General features: G+C 51.7%; 36 non-coding genes across 36 annotated transcripts; 29 read left to right on the top strand and 7 right to left on the bottom strand.

The window, feature by feature from the left end:
- The first annotated feature begins 152 nt into the window (after nt 1-152).
- On the top strand, nt 153-224 carry Trnag-gcc. Its single transcript has one exon. It is a non-coding gene; the product is annotated as a tRNA-Gly (tRNA).
- A 297-nt stretch (nt 225-521) lies between these two features.
- On the top strand, nt 522-594 carry Trnam-cau. The gene has a single exon. It is a non-coding gene; the product is annotated as a tRNA-Met (tRNA).
- A 462-nt stretch (nt 595-1,056) lies between these two features.
- Trnae-uuc lies at nt 1,057-1,128 on the top strand. Its single transcript has one exon. It is a non-coding gene; the product is annotated as a tRNA-Glu (tRNA).
- A 229-nt stretch (nt 1,129-1,357) lies between these two features.
- Trnai-aau lies at nt 1,358-1,431 on the top strand. Its single transcript has one exon. It is a non-coding gene; the product is annotated as a tRNA-Ile (tRNA).
- Nucleotides 1,432-2,183: 752 nt separating this feature from the next.
- On the bottom strand, nt 2,184-2,255 carry Trnag-ucc. Its single transcript has one exon. It is a non-coding gene; the product is annotated as a tRNA-Gly (tRNA).
- Nucleotides 2,256-2,591: 336 nt separating this feature from the next.
- On the top strand, nt 2,592-2,662 carry Trnag-gcc. The gene has a single exon. It is a non-coding gene; the product is annotated as a tRNA-Gly (tRNA).
- Nucleotides 2,663-2,957: 295 nt separating this feature from the next.
- Nucleotides 2,958-3,030, top strand: Trnam-cau. Its single transcript has one exon. It is a non-coding gene; the product is annotated as a tRNA-Met (tRNA).
- Nucleotides 3,031-3,486: 456 nt separating this feature from the next.
- On the top strand, nt 3,487-3,558 carry Trnae-uuc. Its single transcript has one exon. It is a non-coding gene; the product is annotated as a tRNA-Glu (tRNA).
- Nucleotides 3,559-3,787: 229 nt separating this feature from the next.
- Trnai-aau lies at nt 3,788-3,861 on the top strand. Its single transcript has one exon. It is a non-coding gene; the product is annotated as a tRNA-Ile (tRNA).
- Nucleotides 3,862-4,614: 753 nt separating this feature from the next.
- On the bottom strand, nt 4,615-4,686 carry Trnag-ucc. Its single transcript has one exon. It is a non-coding gene; the product is annotated as a tRNA-Gly (tRNA).
- Nucleotides 4,687-5,022: 336 nt separating this feature from the next.
- Trnag-gcc lies at nt 5,023-5,093 on the top strand. The gene has a single exon. It is a non-coding gene; the product is annotated as a tRNA-Gly (tRNA).
- A 295-nt stretch (nt 5,094-5,388) lies between these two features.
- Nucleotides 5,389-5,461, top strand: Trnam-cau. The gene has a single exon. It is a non-coding gene; the product is annotated as a tRNA-Met (tRNA).
- Nucleotides 5,462-5,917: 456 nt separating this feature from the next.
- On the top strand, nt 5,918-5,989 carry Trnae-uuc. Its single transcript has one exon. It is a non-coding gene; the product is annotated as a tRNA-Glu (tRNA).
- A 229-nt stretch (nt 5,990-6,218) lies between these two features.
- On the top strand, nt 6,219-6,292 carry Trnai-aau. Its single transcript has one exon. It is a non-coding gene; the product is annotated as a tRNA-Ile (tRNA).
- A 752-nt stretch (nt 6,293-7,044) lies between these two features.
- On the bottom strand, nt 7,045-7,116 carry Trnag-ucc. Its single transcript has one exon. It is a non-coding gene; the product is annotated as a tRNA-Gly (tRNA).
- Nucleotides 7,117-7,452: 336 nt separating this feature from the next.
- Trnag-gcc lies at nt 7,453-7,523 on the top strand. Its single transcript has one exon. It is a non-coding gene; the product is annotated as a tRNA-Gly (tRNA).
- Nucleotides 7,524-7,818: 295 nt separating this feature from the next.
- Nucleotides 7,819-7,891, top strand: Trnam-cau. The gene has a single exon. It is a non-coding gene; the product is annotated as a tRNA-Met (tRNA).
- Nucleotides 7,892-8,347: 456 nt separating this feature from the next.
- Nucleotides 8,348-8,419, top strand: Trnae-uuc. Its single transcript has one exon. It is a non-coding gene; the product is annotated as a tRNA-Glu (tRNA).
- A 229-nt stretch (nt 8,420-8,648) lies between these two features.
- On the top strand, nt 8,649-8,722 carry Trnai-aau. Its single transcript has one exon. It is a non-coding gene; the product is annotated as a tRNA-Ile (tRNA).
- A 754-nt stretch (nt 8,723-9,476) lies between these two features.
- On the bottom strand, nt 9,477-9,548 carry Trnag-ucc. The gene has a single exon. It is a non-coding gene; the product is annotated as a tRNA-Gly (tRNA).
- Nucleotides 9,549-9,884: 336 nt separating this feature from the next.
- Nucleotides 9,885-9,955, top strand: Trnag-gcc. The gene has a single exon. It is a non-coding gene; the product is annotated as a tRNA-Gly (tRNA).
- A 295-nt stretch (nt 9,956-10,250) lies between these two features.
- On the top strand, nt 10,251-10,323 carry Trnam-cau. Its single transcript has one exon. It is a non-coding gene; the product is annotated as a tRNA-Met (tRNA).
- Nucleotides 10,324-10,779: 456 nt separating this feature from the next.
- Trnae-uuc lies at nt 10,780-10,851 on the top strand. The gene has a single exon. It is a non-coding gene; the product is annotated as a tRNA-Glu (tRNA).
- Nucleotides 10,852-11,080: 229 nt separating this feature from the next.
- On the top strand, nt 11,081-11,154 carry Trnai-aau. Its single transcript has one exon. It is a non-coding gene; the product is annotated as a tRNA-Ile (tRNA).
- A 752-nt stretch (nt 11,155-11,906) lies between these two features.
- Nucleotides 11,907-11,978, bottom strand: Trnag-ucc. The gene has a single exon. It is a non-coding gene; the product is annotated as a tRNA-Gly (tRNA).
- Nucleotides 11,979-12,314: 336 nt separating this feature from the next.
- Nucleotides 12,315-12,385, top strand: Trnag-gcc. Its single transcript has one exon. It is a non-coding gene; the product is annotated as a tRNA-Gly (tRNA).
- A 295-nt stretch (nt 12,386-12,680) lies between these two features.
- Trnam-cau lies at nt 12,681-12,753 on the top strand. Its single transcript has one exon. It is a non-coding gene; the product is annotated as a tRNA-Met (tRNA).
- A 456-nt stretch (nt 12,754-13,209) lies between these two features.
- On the top strand, nt 13,210-13,281 carry Trnae-uuc. Its single transcript has one exon. It is a non-coding gene; the product is annotated as a tRNA-Glu (tRNA).
- Nucleotides 13,282-13,510: 229 nt separating this feature from the next.
- On the top strand, nt 13,511-13,584 carry Trnai-aau. Its single transcript has one exon. It is a non-coding gene; the product is annotated as a tRNA-Ile (tRNA).
- A 751-nt stretch (nt 13,585-14,335) lies between these two features.
- Nucleotides 14,336-14,407, bottom strand: Trnag-ucc. The gene has a single exon. It is a non-coding gene; the product is annotated as a tRNA-Gly (tRNA).
- Nucleotides 14,408-14,743: 336 nt separating this feature from the next.
- On the top strand, nt 14,744-14,814 carry Trnag-gcc. Its single transcript has one exon. It is a non-coding gene; the product is annotated as a tRNA-Gly (tRNA).
- Nucleotides 14,815-15,109: 295 nt separating this feature from the next.
- Trnam-cau lies at nt 15,110-15,182 on the top strand. Its single transcript has one exon. It is a non-coding gene; the product is annotated as a tRNA-Met (tRNA).
- A 456-nt stretch (nt 15,183-15,638) lies between these two features.
- On the top strand, nt 15,639-15,710 carry Trnae-uuc. Its single transcript has one exon. It is a non-coding gene; the product is annotated as a tRNA-Glu (tRNA).
- Nucleotides 15,711-15,939: 229 nt separating this feature from the next.
- Nucleotides 15,940-16,013, top strand: Trnai-aau. Its single transcript has one exon. It is a non-coding gene; the product is annotated as a tRNA-Ile (tRNA).
- A 751-nt stretch (nt 16,014-16,764) lies between these two features.
- Trnag-ucc lies at nt 16,765-16,836 on the bottom strand. The gene has a single exon. It is a non-coding gene; the product is annotated as a tRNA-Gly (tRNA).
- A 336-nt stretch (nt 16,837-17,172) lies between these two features.
- Nucleotides 17,173-17,243, top strand: Trnag-gcc. Its single transcript has one exon. It is a non-coding gene; the product is annotated as a tRNA-Gly (tRNA).
- The last annotated feature ends 137 nt before the right edge of the window (nt 17,244-17,380 follow it).

Raw genomic sequence — 17,380 nt, 5'->3', positions numbered from 1 at the left:
GCGTTCGGGCGTCATTTTTAAGCAGTGCAGTGCAGTTCAGGATTCAGCGTGTGTAGCATTCTCTCGAGAGGATGCGACGGCGCTGGACGGCAGTCCCACTTTCCCCTCAGACGTCTGCCGCGGAAAGCACCAGGAAGCTGTGAACTAGCTGAGCATCGGTGGGTTCAGTGGTAGAATGCTCGCCTGCCACGCGGGCGGCCCGGGTTCGATTCCCGGCCGATGCATCATTTTGTTTTTTTCTCCGATAGTGGTGCTGCGTGTCTTTCGCACTCGAACTGCGTGAGCCATGAGAATGAACCGCGGGATTTCCGTGTGGGAATAACCAAACATGCAGCGCGCACGACTGCTCGTTTGGACTGTTGTGCGCTATTGTAACATACTGGCGTCGGCCCTAGCATCGCAAGTTGCCTGTCGCGCCGGGAATGCACGTGTAGCAACAGAAAAAAATGAGCCAGGAAGTGCAGACTCTCTACCACTGGTATTTGGTACTTACCGAGATTCAGAAGGCCTGGCGATCACCTGCCTCGGTAGCGCAGTAGGCAGCGCGTAAGTCTCATAATCTTAAGGTCGTGAGTTCGATCCTCACCCGGGGCATTTAATTTACTTTCGTCCACAGCTAAATCGACGGCTCTGGGGTTTGCGAAGGAGCAAAACACTTTGTACTTTGTTATCCTCAAGGCTTCAACGACTCAGCGTGATAATGTTTACTTCCCGTTATTACTACTTGCAGTTCTTATGTGAAATTTTCAAGGAAAAAAGTACTAGTAATAATACTGAATTTCGTACGATATAACGTGTTAAAGTCACACAATGTATGACCTGCTGTACGATGACAGGCAGCAGGTATTTACTTGCGAAATAAGTAAATAAATATTACTACTTACAGCCTGTTGCTTTTCCTCCTACCGCTGTAACAACGAGGCATTAAAGCAATGAATTGTATGACTTTTGCCATGCGCGCCTCGCCATGGGCGCGCGAAAAGATGCTCGCAAACAGGGAAAGTGCGACACGGAAAGCGGGTGGACCGGGTGTAAACCCCGAGTAAAACTTGCGCGTCCGGTGTGGTCTAGTGGCTAGGATACCTGGCTTTCACCCAGGAGGCCCGGGTTCGATTCCCGGTACCGGAACGGAATTTTTCGGCAAAAGTCACGACAAGTTTTGACCCTGCGAAAGGCTGTTTCACGTCCTCCTCGCATTATAGCTACTGGTTCATAAACGTCAGCTGAAAACAGTCGAGAGAAACGGGCACGCAATGAAATTACTACGAGCAGCGGAATAAAGGAAGAAGAGACGCTGGTCCACTGTTGGACTGCTACCATAGAAATGTTACATGGCAATACGCAGAGCAATTCCCGAGGCCCGTTAGCTCAGTCGGTTAGAGCGTCGTGCTAATAACGCGAAGGTCGTGGGTTCGATCCCCCCACGGGCCACTACGATTTCACTCTTTCAAAAAGGCAACGCCGATTTCGGCGGGGAAGTATGGTAACAAAGAAGTCGTCACATTGTGTGGGAGCTGATAGGGGACCAGAACGCGACTTGTCGGGACGCGCTAAAACACTTCACTGGTCACAGCACGGTGAACACAAAGTTTCTCGTCCGATCACCGCTACTGCGCGAAGCTGGGCGTTGTCAGTGCTTGGGCGGGTGACCGCCTGCGAACACAGGGCACTGCCGACGGTTTCAATTCGTATTACTCTTTCCTCTTCGGTTTCGGAGCTGCAGCGCTATTCGGTCAAGGGCACTGGCGCCACGTTTTGCCTCTCGGTATGCCAAGTCGCGCCGTGCGGCCACAGTGAAATGAAGGAGCGTGTTGTAAAATTTTCAACAAAGAAAAAAAAAAAAAAAAAAGAAATGTACTAGTAATAAAACTGAATTTGTCTGACAGAACATGTAACATCAGACAATACATGATAACAGGCAGCAGGTATTTACTTGAGGCATAAGTAATGTGGTGGCCGCCTCGCCATACCTCTCTCAGTCGTTTCGCGTGCTTGTCCTCTTGATATAGGCCGATTGGAGAGCGTCAGCTCTCGCGTCAGCTGAGCAAAGTCGAGACAAGTCGAGACTCAAGGGGAATCGACGCACACACTATAGGGTGGCATGAAAGCGAGTAAGAGGGGGAAAGAAACATTAATTTAAAGACGCGTGGCAAAAGTACTCATACGCAAAAGTAAAAGCCGGCTGCGGTGGCCGGGAATCGAACCCGGATCAACTGCTTGGAAGGCAACTATGCTGACCATTACACCACCACCGCACGGTTTCCGTCCGCGCACGCCGCGCTGTGTCTGCTTCCCGCCTGTCGGCGGCGGCTCAAGGTGGTCGTAGCTGTAGGCGCATTACGGGGTAGGCGAGCGCATCCAGACAGCGTCTCTACGCACATTTCGCGTCCTTTGGCAAGAGTCGTCGCGTGCGTGCGCCGCAAGAGTACTTAGGCGATCGCGTTCGGGCGTCATTTTTAAGCAGTGCAGTGCAGTTCAGGATTCAGCGTGTGTAGCATTCTCTCGAGAGGATGCGACGGCGCTGGACGGCAGTCCCACTTTCCCCTCAGACGTCTGCCGCGGAAAGCACCAGGAAGCTGTGAACTAGCTGAGCATCGGTGGTTCAGTGGTAGAATGCTCGCCTGCCACGCGGGCGGCCCGGGTTCGATTCCCGGCCGATGCATCATTTTGTTTTTTCTCCGATAGTGGTGCTGCGTGTCTTTCGCACTCGAACTGCGTGAGCCATGAGAATGAACCGCGGGATTTCCGTGTGGGAATAACCAAACATGCAGCGCGCACGACTGCTCGTTTGGACTGTTGTGCGCTATTGTACATACTGGCGTCGGCCTAGCATCGCAAGTTGCCTGTCGCGCCGGGAATGCACGTGTAGCAACAGAAAAAAATGAGCCAGGAAGTGCAGACTCTCTACCACTGGTATTTGGTACTTACCGAGATTCCAGAAGGCCTGGCGATCACCTGCCTCGGTAGCGCAGTAGGCAGCGCGTAAGTCTCATAATCTTAAGGTCGTGAGTTCGATCCTCACCCGGGGCATTTAATTTACTTTCGTCCACAGCTAAATCGACGGCTCTGGGGTTTGCGAAGGAGCAAAACACTTTGTACTTTGTTATCCTCAAGGCTTCAACGACTCAGCGTGATAATGTTTACTTCCCGTTATTACTACTTGCAGTTCTTATGTGAAATTTTCAAGGAAAAAAGTACTAGTAATAATACTGAATTTCGTACGATATAACGTGTAAAGTCACACAATGTATGACCTGCTGTACGATGACAGGCAGCAGGTATTTACTTGCGAAATAAGTAAATAAATATTACTACTTACAGCTTTGCTTTTCCTCCTACCGCTGTAACAACGAGGCATAAAGCAATGAATTGTGACTTTTGCCATGCGCGCCTCGCCATGGGCGCGCGAAAAGATGCTCGCAAACAGGGAAAGTGCGACACGGAAAGCGGGTGGACCGGGTGTAAACCCCGAGTAAAACTTGCGCGTCCGGTGTGGTCTAGTGGCTAGGATACCTGGCTTTCACCCAGGAGGCCCGGGTTCGATTCCCGGTACCGGAACGGAATTTTTCGGCAAAAGTCACGACAAGTTTTGACCCTGCGAAAGGCTGTTTCACGTCCTCCTCGCATTATAGCTACTGGTTCATAAACGTCAGCTGAAAACAGTCGAGAGAAACGGGCACGCAATGAAATTACTACGAGCAGCGGAATAAAGGAAGAAGAGACGCTGGTCCACTGTTGGACTGCTACCATAGAAATGTTACATGGCAATACGCAGAGCAATTCCCGAGGCCCGTTAGCTCAGTCGGTTAGAGCGTCGTGCTAATAACGCGAAGGTCGTGGGTTCGATCCCCCCACGGGCCACTACGATTTCACTCTTTCAAAAAGGCAACGCCGATTTCGGCGGGGAAGTATGGTAACAAAGAAGTCGTCACATTGTGTGGGAGCTGATAGGGGACCAGAACGCGACTTGTCGGGACGCGCTAAAACACTTCACTGGTCACAGCACGGTGAACACAAAGTTTCTCGTCCGATCACCGCTACTGCGCGAAGCTGGGCGTTGTCAGTGCTTGGGCGGGTGACCGCCTGCGAACACAGGGCACTGCCGACGGTTTCAATTCGTATTACTCTTTCCTCTTCGGTTTCGGAGCTGCAGCGCTATTCGGTCAAGGGCACTGGCGCCACGTTTTGCCTCTCGGTATGCCAAGTCGCGCCGTGCGGCCACAGTGAAATGAAGGAGCGTGTTGTAAAATTTTCAACAAAGAAAAAAAAAAAAAAAAAAAGAAATGTACTAGTAATAAAACTGAATTTGTCTGACAGAACATGTAACATCAGACAATACATGATAACAGGCAGCAGGTATTTACTTGAGGCATAAGTAATGTGGTGGCCGCCTCGCCATACCTCTCTCAGTCGTTTCGCGTGCTTGTCCTCTTGATATAGGCCGATTGGAGAGCGTCAGCTCTCGCGTCAGCTGAGCAAAGTCGAGACAAGTCGAGACTCAAGGGGAATCGACGCACACACTATAGGGTGGCATGAAAGCGAGTAAGAGGGGGAAAGAAACATTAATTTAAAGACGCGTGGCAAAAGTACTCATACGCAAAAGTAAAAGCCGGCTGCGGTGGCCGGGAATCGAACCCGGATCAACTGCTTGGAAGGCAACTATGCTGACCATTACACCACCACCGCACGGTTTCCGTCCGCGCACGCCGCGCTGTGTCTGCTTCCCGCCTGTCGGCGGCGGCTCAAGGTGGTCGTAGCTGTAGGCGCATTACGGGGTAGGCGAGCGCATCCAGACAGCGTCTCTACGCACATTTCGCGTCCTTTGGCAAGAGTCGTCGCGTGCGTGCGCCGCAAGAGTACTTAGGCGATCGCGTTCGGGCGTCATTTTTAAGCAGTGCAGTGCAGTTCAGGATTCAGCGTGTGTAGCATTCTCTCGAGAGGATGCGACGGCGCTGGACGGCAGTCCCACTTTCCCCTCAGACGTCTGCCGCGGAAAGCACCAGGAAGCTGTGAACTAGCTGAGCATCGGTGGTTCAGTGGTAGAATGCTCGCCTGCCACGCGGGCGGCCCGGGTTCGATTCCCGGCCGATGCATCATTTTGTTTTTTCTCCGATAGTGGTGCTGCGTGTCTTTCGCACTCGAACTGCGTGAGCCATGAGAATGAACCGCGGGATTTCCGTGTGGGAATAACCAAACATGCAGCGCGCACGACTGCTCGTTTGGACTGTTGTGCGCTATTGTACATACTGGCGTCGGCCTAGCATCGCAAGTTGCCTGTCGCGCCGGGAATGCACGTGTAGCAACAGAAAAAAATGAGCCAGGAAGTGCAGACTCTCTACCACTGGTATTTGGTACTTACCGAGATTCCAGAAGGCCTGGCGATCACCTGCCTCGGTAGCGCAGTAGGCAGCGCGTAAGTCTCATAATCTTAAGGTCGTGAGTTCGATCCTCACCCGGGGCATTTAATTTACTTTCGTCCACAGCTAAATCGACGGCTCTGGGGTTTGCGAAGGAGCAAAACACTTTGTACTTTGTTATCCTCAAGGCTTCAACGACTCAGCGTGATAATGTTTACTTCCCGTTATTACTACTTGCAGTTCTTATGTGAAATTTTCAAGGAAAAAAGTACTAGTAATAATACTGAATTTCGTACGATATAACGTGTAAAGTCACACAATGTATGACCTGCTGTACGATGACAGGCAGCAGGTATTTACTTGCGAAATAAGTAAATAAATATTACTACTTACAGCTTTGCTTTTCCTCCTACCGCTGTAACAACGAGGCATAAAGCAATGAATTGTGACTTTTGCCATGCGCGCCTCGCCATGGGCGCGCGAAAAGATGCTCGCAAACAGGGAAAGTGCGACACGGAAAGCGGGTGGACCGGGTGTAAACCCCGAGTAAAACTTGCGCGTCCGGTGTGGTCTAGTGGCTAGGATACCTGGCTTTCACCCAGGAGGCCCGGGTTCGATTCCCGGTACCGGAACGGAATTTTTCGGCAAAAGTCACGACAAGTTTTGACCCTGCGAAAGGCTGTTTCACGTCCTCCTCGCATTATAGCTACTGGTTCATAAACGTCAGCTGAAAACAGTCGAGAGAAACGGGCACGCAATGAAATTACTACGAGCAGCGGAATAAAGGAAGAAGAGACGCTGGTCCACTGTTGGACTGCTACCATAGAAATGTTACATGGCAATACGCAGAGCAATTCCCGAGGCCCGTTAGCTCAGTCGGTTAGAGCGTCGTGCTAATAACGCGAAGGTCGTGGGTTCGATCCCCCCACGGGCCACTACGATTTCACTCTTTCAAAAAGGCAACGCCGATTTCGGCGGGGAAGTATGGTAACAAAGAAGTCGTCACATTGTGTGGGAGCTGATAGGGGACCAGAACGCGACTTGTCGGGACGCGCTAAAACACTTCACTGGTCACAGCACGGTGAACACAAAGTTTCTCGTCCGATCACCGCTACTGCGCGAAGCTGGGCGTTGTCAGTGCTTGGGCGGGTGACCGCCTGCGAACACAGGGCACTGCCGACGGTTTCAATTCGTATTACTCTTTCCTCTTCGGTTTCGGAGCTGCAGCGCTATTCGGTCAAGGGCACTGGCGCCACGTTTTGCCTCTCGGTATGCCAAGTCGCGCCGTGCGGCCACAGTGAAATGAAGGAGCGTGTTGTAAAATTTTCAACAAAGAAAAAAAAAAAAAAAAAAGAAATGTACTAGTAATAAAACTGAATTTGTCTGACAGAACATGTAACATCAGACAATACATGATAACAGGCAGCAGGTATTTACTTGAGGCATAAGTAATGTGGTGGCCGCCTCGCCATACCTCTCTCAGTCGTTTCGCGTGCTTGTCCTCTTGATATAGGCCGATTGGAGAGCGTCAGCTCTCGCGTCAGCTGAGCAAAGTCGAGACAAGTCGAGACTCAAGGGGAATCGACGCACACACTATAGGGTGGCATGAAAGCGAGTAAGAGGGGGAAAGAAACATTAATTTAAAGACGCGTGGCAAAAGTACTCATACGCAAAAGTAAAAGCCGGCTGCGGTGGCCGGGAATCGAACCCGGATCAACTGCTTGGAAGGCAACTATGCTGACCATTACACCACCACCGCACGGTTTCCGTCCGCGCACGCCGCGCTGTGTCTGCTTCCCGCCTGTCGGCGGCGGCTCAAGGTGGTCGTAGCTGTAGGCGCATTACGGGGTAGGCGAGCGCATCCAGACAGCGTCTCTACGCACATTTCGCGTCCTTTGGCAAGAGTCGTCGCGTGCGTGCGCCGCAAGAGTACTTAGGCGATCGCGTTCGGGCGTCATTTTTAAGCAGTGCAGTGCAGTTCAGGATTCAGCGTGTGTAGCATTCTCTCGAGAGGATGCGACGGCGCTGGACGGCAGTCCCACTTTCCCCTCAGACGTCTGCCGCGGAAAGCACCAGGAAGCTGTGAACTAGCTGAGCATCGGTGGTTCAGTGGTAGAATGCTCGCCTGCCACGCGGGCGGCCCGGGTTCGATTCCCGGCCGATGCATCATTTTGTTTTTTCTCCGATAGTGGTGCTGCGTGTCTTTCGCACTCGAACTGCGTGAGCCATGAGAATGAACCGCGGGATTTCCGTGTGGGAATAACCAAACATGCAGCGCGCACGACTGCTCGTTTGGACTGTTGTGCGCTATTGTACATACTGGCGTCGGCCTAGCATCGCAAGTTGCCTGTCGCGCCGGGAATGCACGTGTAGCAACAGAAAAAAATGAGCCAGGAAGTGCAGACTCTCTACCACTGGTATTTGGTACTTACCGAGATTCCAGAAGGCCTGGCGATCACCTGCCTCGGTAGCGCAGTAGGCAGCGCGTAAGTCTCATAATCTTAAGGTCGTGAGTTCGATCCTCACCCGGGGCATTTAATTTACTTTCGTCCACAGCTAAATCGACGGCTCTGGGGTTTGCGAAGGAGCAAAACACTTTGTACTTTGTTATCCTCAAGGCTTCAACGACTCAGCGTGATAATGTTTACTTCCCGTTATTACTACTTGCAGTTCTTATGTGAAATTTTCAAGGAAAAAAGTACTAGTAATAATACTGAATTTCGTACGATATAACGTGTAAAGTCACACAATGTATGACCTGCTGTACGATGACAGGCAGCAGGTATTTACTTGCGAAATAAGTAAATAAATATTACTACTTACAGCTTTGCTTTTCCTCCTACCGCTGTAACAACGAGGCATAAAGCAATGAATTGTGACTTTTGCCATGCGCGCCTCGCCATGGGCGCGCGAAAAGATGCTCGCAAACAGGGAAAGTGCGACACGGAAAGCGGGTGGACCGGGTGTAAACCCCGAGTAAAACTTGCGCGTCCGGTGTGGTCTAGTGGCTAGGATACCTGGCTTTCACCCAGGAGGCCCGGGTTCGATTCCCGGTACCGGAACGGAATTTTTCGGCAAAAGTCACGACAAGTTTTGACCCTGCGAAAGGCTGTTTCACGTCCTCCTCGCATTATAGCTACTGGTTCATAAACGTCAGCTGAAAACAGTCGAGAGAAACGGGCACGCAATGAAATTACTACGAGCAGCGGAATAAAGGAAGAAGAGACGCTGGTCCACTGTTGGACTGCTACCATAGAAATGTTACATGGCAATACGCAGAGCAATTCCCGAGGCCCGTTAGCTCAGTCGGTTAGAGCGTCGTGCTAATAACGCGAAGGTCGTGGGTTCGATCCCCCCACGGGCCACTACGATTTCACTCTTTCAAAAAGGCAACGCCGATTTCGGCGGGGAAGTATGGTAACAAAGAAGTCGTCACATTGTGTGGGAGCTGATAGGGGACCAGAACGCGACTTGTCGGGACGCGCTAAAACACTTCACTGGTCACAGCACGGTGAACACAAAGTTTCTCGTCCGATCACCGCTACTGCGCGAAGCTGGGCGTTGTCAGTGCTTGGGCGGGTGACCGCCTGCGAACACAGGGCACTGCCGACGGTTTCAATTCGTATTACTCTTTCCTCTTCGGTTTCGGAGCTGCAGCGCTATTCGGTCAAGGGCACTGGCGCCACGTTTTGCCTCTCGGTATGCCAAGTCGCGCCGTGCGGCCACAGTGAAATGAAGGAGCGTGTTGTAAAATTTTCAACAAAGAAAAAAAAAAAAAAAAAAAAGAAATGTACTAGTAATAAAACTGAATTTGTCTGACAGAACATGTAACATCAGACAATACATGATAACAGGCAGCAGGTATTTACTTGAGGCATAAGTAATGTGGTGGCCGCCTCGCCATACCTCTCTCAGTCGTTTCGCGTGCTTGTCCTCTTGATATAGGCCGATTGGAGAGCGTCAGCTCTCGCGTCAGCTGAGCAAAGTCGAGACAAGTCGAGACTCAAGGGGAATCGACGCACACACTATAGGGTGGCATGAAAGCGAGTAAGAGGGGGAAAGAAACATTAATTTAAAGACGCGTGGCAAAAGTACTCATACGCAAAAGTAAAAGCCGGCTGCGGTGGCCGGGAATCGAACCCGGATCAACTGCTTGGAAGGCAACTATGCTGACCATTACACCACCACCGCACGGTTTCCGTCCGCGCACGCCGCGCTGTGTCTGCTTCCCGCCTGTCGGCGGCGGCTCAAGGTGGTCGTAGCTGTAGGCGCATTACGGGGTAGGCGAGCGCATCCAGACAGCGTCTCTACGCACATTTCGCGTCCTTTGGCAAGAGTCGTCGCGTGCGTGCGCCGCAAGAGTACTTAGGCGATCGCGTTCGGGCGTCATTTTTAAGCAGTGCAGTGCAGTTCAGGATTCAGCGTGTGTAGCATTCTCTCGAGAGGATGCGACGGCGCTGGACGGCAGTCCCACTTTCCCCTCAGACGTCTGCCGCGGAAAGCACCAGGAAGCTGTGAACTAGCTGAGCATCGGTGGTTCAGTGGTAGAATGCTCGCCTGCCACGCGGGCGGCCCGGGTTCGATTCCCGGCCGATGCATCATTTTGTTTTTTCTCCGATAGTGGTGCTGCGTGTCTTTCGCACTCGAACTGCGTGAGCCATGAGAATGAACCGCGGGATTTCCGTGTGGGAATAACCAAACATGCAGCGCGCACGACTGCTCGTTTGGACTGTTGTGCGCTATTGTACATACTGGCGTCGGCCTAGCATCGCAAGTTGCCTGTCGCGCCGGGAATGCACGTGTAGCAACAGAAAAAAATGAGCCAGGAAGTGCAGACTCTCTACCACTGGTATTTGGTACTTACCGAGATTCCAGAAGGCCTGGCGATCACCTGCCTCGGTAGCGCAGTAGGCAGCGCGTAAGTCTCATAATCTTAAGGTCGTGAGTTCGATCCTCACCCGGGGCATTTAATTTACTTTCGTCCACAGCTAAATCGACGGCTCTGGGGTTTGCGAAGGAGCAAAACACTTTGTACTTTGTTATCCTCAAGGCTTCAACGACTCAGCGTGATAATGTTTACTTCCCGTTATTACTACTTGCAGTTCTTATGTGAAATTTTCAAGGAAAAAAGTACTAGTAATAATACTGAATTTCGTACGATATAACGTGTAAAGTCACACAATGTATGACCTGCTGTACGATGACAGGCAGCAGGTATTTACTTGCGAAATAAGTAAATAAATATTACTACTTACAGCTTTGCTTTTCCTCCTACCGCTGTAACAACGAGGCATAAAGCAATGAATTGTGACTTTTGCCATGCGCGCCTCGCCATGGGCGCGCGAAAAGATGCTCGCAAACAGGGAAAGTGCGACACGGAAAGCGGGTGGACCGGGTGTAAACCCCGAGTAAAACTTGCGCGTCCGGTGTGGTCTAGTGGCTAGGATACCTGGCTTTCACCCAGGAGGCCCGGGTTCGATTCCCGGTACCGGAACGGAATTTTTCGGCAAAAGTCACGACAAGTTTTGACCCTGCGAAAGGCTGTTTCACGTCCTCCTCGCATTATAGCTACTGGTTCATAAACGTCAGCTGAAAACAGTCGAGAGAAACGGGCACGCAATGAAATTACTACGAGCAGCGGAATAAAGGAAGAAGAGACGCTGGTCCACTGTTGGACTGCTACCATAGAAATGTTACATGGCAATACGCAGAGCAATTCCCGAGGCCCGTTAGCTCAGTCGGTTAGAGCGTCGTGCTAATAACGCGAAGGTCGTGGGTTCGATCCCCCCACGGGCCACTACGATTTCACTCTTTCAAAAAGGCAACGCCGATTTCGGCGGGGAAGTATGGTAACAAAGAAGTCGTCACATTGTGTGGGAGCTGATAGGGGACCAGAACGCGACTTGTCGGGACGCGCTAAAACACTTCACTGGTCACAGCACGGTGAACACAAAGTTTCTCGTCCGATCACCGCTACTGCGCGAAGCTGGGCGTTGTCAGTGCTTGGGCGGGTGACCGCCTGCGAACACAGGGCACTGCCGACGGTTTCAATTCGTATTACTCTTTCCTCTTCGGTTTCGGAGCTGCAGCGCTATTCGGTCAAGGGCACTGGCGCCACGTTTTGCCTCTCGGTATGCCAAGTCGCGCCGTGCGGCCACAGTGAAATGAAGGAGCGTGTTGTAAAATTTTCAACAAAGAAAAAAAAAAAAAAAAAAGAAATGTACTAGTAATAAAACTGAATTTGTCTGACAGAACATGTAACATCAGACAATACATGATAACAGGCAGCAGGTATTTACTTGAGGCATAAGTAATGTGGTGGCCGCCTCGCCATACCTCTCTCAGTCGTTTCGCGTGCTTGTCCTCTTGATATAGGCCGATTGGAGAGCGTCAGCTCTCGCGTCAGCTGAGCAAAGTCGAGACAAGTCGAGACTCAAGGGGAATCGACGCACACACTATAGGGTGGCATGAAAGCGAGTAAGAGGGGGAAAGAAACATTAATTTAAAGACGCGTGGCAAAAGTACTCATACGCAAAAGTAAAAGCCGGCTGCGGTGGCCGGGAATCGAACCCGGATCAACTGCTTGGAAGGCAACTATGCTGACCATTACACCACCACCGCACGGTTTCCGTCCGCGCACGCCGCGCTGTGTCTGCTTCCCGCCTGTCGGCGGCGGCTCAAGGTGGTCGTAGCTGTAGGCGCATTACGGGGTAGGCGAGCGCATCCAGACAGCGTCTCTACGCACATTTCGCGTCCTTTGGCAAGAGTCGTCGCGTGCGTGCGCCGCAAGAGTACTTAGGCGATCGCGTTCGGGCGTCATTTTTAAGCAGTGCAGTGCAGTTCAGGATTCAGCGTGTGTAGCATTCTCTCGAGAGGATGCGACGGCGCTGGACGGCAGTCCCACTTTCCCCTCAGACGTCTGCCGCGGAAAGCACCAGGAAGCTGTGAACTAGCTGAGCATCGGTGGTTCAGTGGTAGAATGCTCGCCTGCCACGCGGGCGGCCCGGGTTCGATTCCCGGCCGATGCATCATTTTGTTTTTTCTCCGATAGTGGTGCTGCGTGTCTTTCGCACTCGAACTGCGTGAGCCATGAGAATGAACCGCGGGATTTCCGTGTGGGAATAACCAAACATGCAGCGCGCACGACTGCTCGTTTGGACTGTTGTGCGCTATTGTACATACTGGCGTCGGCCTAGCATCGCAAGTTGCCTGTCGCGCCGGGAATGCACGTGTAGCAACAGAAAAAAATGAGCCAGGAAGTGCAGACTCTCTACCACTGGTATTTGGTACTTACCGAGATTCCAGAAGGCCTGGCGATCACCTGCCTCGGTAGCGCAGTAGGCAGCGCGTAAGTCTCATAATCTTAAGGTCGTGAGTTCGATCCTCACCCGGGGCATTTAATTTACTTTCGTCCACAGCTAAATCGACGGCTCTGGGGTTTGCGAAGGAGCAAAACACTTTGTACTTTGTTATCCTCAAGGCTTCAACGACTCAGCGTGATAATGTTTACTTCCCGTTATTACTACTTGCAGTTCTTATGTGAAATTTTCAAGGAAAAAAGTACTAGTAATAATACTGAATTTCGTACGATATAACGTGTAAAGTCACACAATGTATGACCTGCTGTACGATGACAGGCAGCAGGTATTTACTTGCGAAATAAGTAAATAAATATTACTACTTACAGCTTTGCTTTTCCTCCTACCGCTGTAACAACGAGGCATAAAGCAATGAATTGTGACTTTTGCCATGCGCGCCTCGCCATGGGCGCGCGAAAAGATGCTCGCAAACAGGGAAAGTGCGACACGGAAAGCGGGTGGACCGGGTGTAAACCCCGAGTAAAACTTGCGCGTCCGGTGTGGTCTAGTGGCTAGGATACCTGGCTTTCACCCAGGAGGCCCGGGTTCGATTCCCGGTACCGGAACGGAATTTTTCGGCAAAAGTCACGACAAGTTTTGACCCTGCGAAAGGCTGTTTCACGTCCTCCTCGCATTATAGCTACTGGTTCATAAACGTCAGCTGAAAACAGTCGAGAGAAACGGGCACGCAATGAAATTACTACGAGCAGCGGAATAAAGGAAGAAGAGACGCTGGTCCACTGTTGGACTGCTACCATAGAAATGTTACATGGCAATACGCAGAGCAATTCCCGAGGCCCGTTAGCTCAGTCGGTTAGAGCGTCGTGCTAATAACGCGAAGGTCGTGGGTTCGATCCCCCCACGGGCCACTACGATTTCACTCTTTCAAAAAGGCAACGCCGATTTCGGCGGGGAAGTATGGTAACAAAGAAGTCGTCACATTGTGTGGGAGCTGATAGGGGACCAGAACGCGACTTGTCGGGACGCGCTAAAACACTTCACTGGTCACAGCACGGTGAACACAAAGTTTCTCGTCCGATCACCGCTACTGCGCGAAGCTGGGCGTTGTCAGTGCTTGGGCGGGTGACCGCCTGCGAACACAGGGCACTGCCGACGGTTTCAATTCGTATTACTCTTTCCTCTTCGGTTTCGGAGCTGCAGCGCTATTCGGTCAAGGGCACTGGCGCCACGTTTTGCCTCTCGGTATGCCAAGTCGCGCCGTGCGGCCACAGTGAAATGAAGGAGCGTGTTGTAAAATTTTCAACAAAGAAAAAAAAAAAAAAAAAGAAATGTACTAGTAATAAAACTGAATTTGTCTGACAGAACATGTAACATCAGACAATACATGATAACAGGCAGCAGGTATTTACTTGAGGCATAAGTAATGTGGTGGCCGCCTCGCCATACCTCTCTCAGTCGTTTCGCGTGCTTGTCCTCTTGATATAGGCCGATTGGAGAGCGTCAGCTCTCGCGTCAGCTGAGCAAAGTCGAGACAAGTCGAGACTCAAGGGGAATCGACGCACACACTATAGGGTGGCATGAAAGCGAGTAAGAGGGGGAAAGAAACATTAATTTAAAGACGCGTGGCAAAAGTACTCATACGCAAAAGTAAAAGCCGGCTGCGGTGGCCGGGAATCGAACCCGGATCAACTGCTTGGAAGGCAACTATGCTGACCATTACACCACCACCGCACGGTTTCCGTCCGCGCACGCCGCGCTGTGTCTGCTTCCCGCCTGTCGGCGGCGGCTCAAGGTGGTCGTAGCTGTAGGCGCATTACGGGGTAGGCGAGCGCATCCAGACAGCGTCTCTACGCACATTTCGCGTCCTTTGGCAAGAGTCGTCGCGTGCGTGCGCCGCAAGAGTACTTAGGCGATCGCGTTCGGGCGTCATTTTTAAGCAGTGCAGTGCAGTTCAGGATTCAGCGTGTGTAGCATTCTCTCGAGAGGATGCGACGGCGCTGGACGGCAGTCCCACTTTCCCCTCAGACGTCTGCCGCGGAAAGCACCAGGAAGCTGTGAACTAGCTGAGCATCGGTGGTTCAGTGGTAGAATGCTCGCCTGCCACGCGGGCGGCCCGGGTTCGATTCCCGGCCGATGCATCATTTTGTTTTTTCTCCGATAGTGGTGCTGCGTGTCTTTCGCACTCGAACTGCGTGAGCCATGAGAATGAACCGCGGGATTTCCGTGTGGGAATAACCAAACATGCAGCGCGCACGACTGCTCGTTTGGACTGTTGTGCGCTATTGTACATACTGGCGTCGGCCTAGCATCGCAAGTTGCCTGTCGCGCCGGGAATGCACGTGTAGCAACAGAAAAAAATGAGCCAGGAAGTGCAGACTCTCTACCACTGGTATTTGGTACTTACCGAGATTCCAGAAGGCCTGGCGATCACCTGCCTCGGTAGCGCAGTAGGCAGCGCGTAAGTCTCATAATCTTAAGGTCGTGAGTTCGATCCTCACCCGGGGCATTTAATTTACTTTCGTCCACAGCTAAATCGACGGCTCTGGGGTTTGCGAAGGAGCAAAACACTTTGTACTTTGTTATCCTCAAGGCTTCAACGACTCAGCGTGATAATGTTTACTTCCCGTTATTACTACTTGCAGTTCTTATGTGAAATTTTCAAGGAAAAAAGTACTAGTAATAATACTGAATTTCGTACGATATAACGTGTAAAGTCACACAATGTATGACCTGCTGTACGATGACAGGCAGCAGGTATTTACTTGCGAAATAAGTAAATAAATATTACTACTTACAGCTTTGCTTTTCCTCCTACCGCTGTAACAACGAGGCATAAAGCAATGAATTGTGACTTTTGCCATGCGCGCCTCGCCATGGGCGCGCGAAAAGATGCTCGCAAACAGGGAAAGTGCGACACGGAAAGCGAGTGGACCGGGTGTAAACCCCGAGTAAAACTTGCGCGTCCGGTGTGGTCTAGTGGCTAGGATACCTGGCTTTCACCCAGGAGGCCCGGGTTCGATTCCCGGTACCGGAACGGAATTTTTCGGCAAAAGTCACGACAAGTTTTGACCCTGCGAAAGGCTGTTTCACGTCCTCCTCGCATTATAGCTACTGGTTCATAAACGTCAGCTGAAAACAGTCGAGAGAAACGGGCACGCAATGAAATTACTACGAGCAGCGGAATAAAGGAAGAAGAGACGCTGGTCCACTGTTGGACTGCTACCATAGAAATGTTACATGGCAATACGCAGAGCAATTCCCGAGGCCCGTTAGCTCAGTCGGTTAGAGCGTCGTGCTAATAACGCGAAGGTCGTGGGTTCGATCCCCCCACGGGCCACTACGATTTCACTCTTTCAAAAAGGCAACGCCGATTTCGGCGGGGAAGTATGGTAACAAAGAAGTCGTCACATTGTGTGGGAGCTGATAGGGGACCAGAACGCGACTTGTCGGGACGCGCTAAAACACTTCACTGGTCACAGCACGGTGAACACAAAGTTTCTCGTCCGATCACCGCTACTGCGCGAAGCTGGGCGTTGTCAGTGCTTGGGCGGGTGACCGCCTGCGAACACAGGGCACTGCCGACGGTTTCAATTCGTATTACTCTTTCCTCTTCGGTTTCGGAGCTGCAGCGCTATTCGGTCAAGGGCACTGGCGCCACGTTTTGCCTCTCGGTATGCCAAGTCGCGCCGTGCGGCCACAGTGAAATGAAGGAGCGTGTTGTAAAATTTTCAACAAAGAAAAAAAAAAAAAAAAAGAAATGTACTAGTAATAAAACTGAATTTGTCTGACAGAACATGTAACATCAGACAATACATGATAACAGGCAGCAGGTATTTACTTGAGGCATAAGTAATGTGGTGGCCGCCTCGCCATACCTCTCTCAGTCGTTTCGCGTGCTTGTCCTCTTGATATAGGCCGATTGGAGAGCGTCAGCTCTCGCGTCAGCTGAGCAAAGTCGAGACAAGTCGAGACTCAAGGGGAATCGACGCACACACTATAGGGTGGCATGAAAGCGAGTAAGAGGGGGAAAGAAACATTAATTTAAAGACGCGTGGCAAAAGTACTCATACGCAAAAGTAAAAGCCGGCTGCGGTGGCCGGGAATCGAACCCGGATCAACTGCTTGGAAGGCAACTATGCTGACCATTACACCACCACCGCACGGTTTCCGTCCGCGCACGCCGCGCTGTGTCTGCTTCCCGCCTGTCGGCGGCGGCTCAAGGTGGTCGTAGCTGTAGGCGCATTACGGGGTAGGCGAGCGCATCCAGACAGCGTCTCTACGCACATTTCGCGTCCTTTGGCAAGAGTCGTCGCGTGCGTGCGCCGCAAGAGTACTTAGGCGATCGCGTTCGGGCGTCATTTTTAAGCAGTGCAGTGCAGTTCAGGATTCAGCGTGTGTAGCATTCTCTCGAGAGGATGCGACGGCGCTGGACGGCAGTCCCACTTTCCCCTCAGACGTCTGCCGCGGAAAGCACCAGGAAGCTGTGAACTAGCTGAGCATCGGTGGTTCAGTGGTAGAATGCTCGCCTGCCACGCGGGCGGCCCGGGTTCGATTCCCGGCCGATGCATCATTTTGTTTTTTCTCCGATAGTGGTGCTGCGTGTCTTTCGCACTCGAACTGCGTGAGCCATGAGAATGAACCGCGGGATTTCCGTGTGGGAATAACCAAACATGCAGCGCGCACGACTGCTCGTTTGGACTGTTG

The sequence above is a fragment of the Schistocerca piceifrons genome, unplaced genomic scaffold, assembly GCF_021461385.2.
Source record: "Schistocerca piceifrons isolate TAMUIC-IGC-003096 unplaced genomic scaffold, iqSchPice1.1 HiC_scaffold_653, whole genome shotgun sequence".
NCBI lineage: Eukaryota > Metazoa > Arthropoda > Insecta > Orthoptera > Acrididae > Schistocerca > Schistocerca piceifrons.
This window is presented reverse-complemented; position numbering and strand designations above follow the sequence as displayed.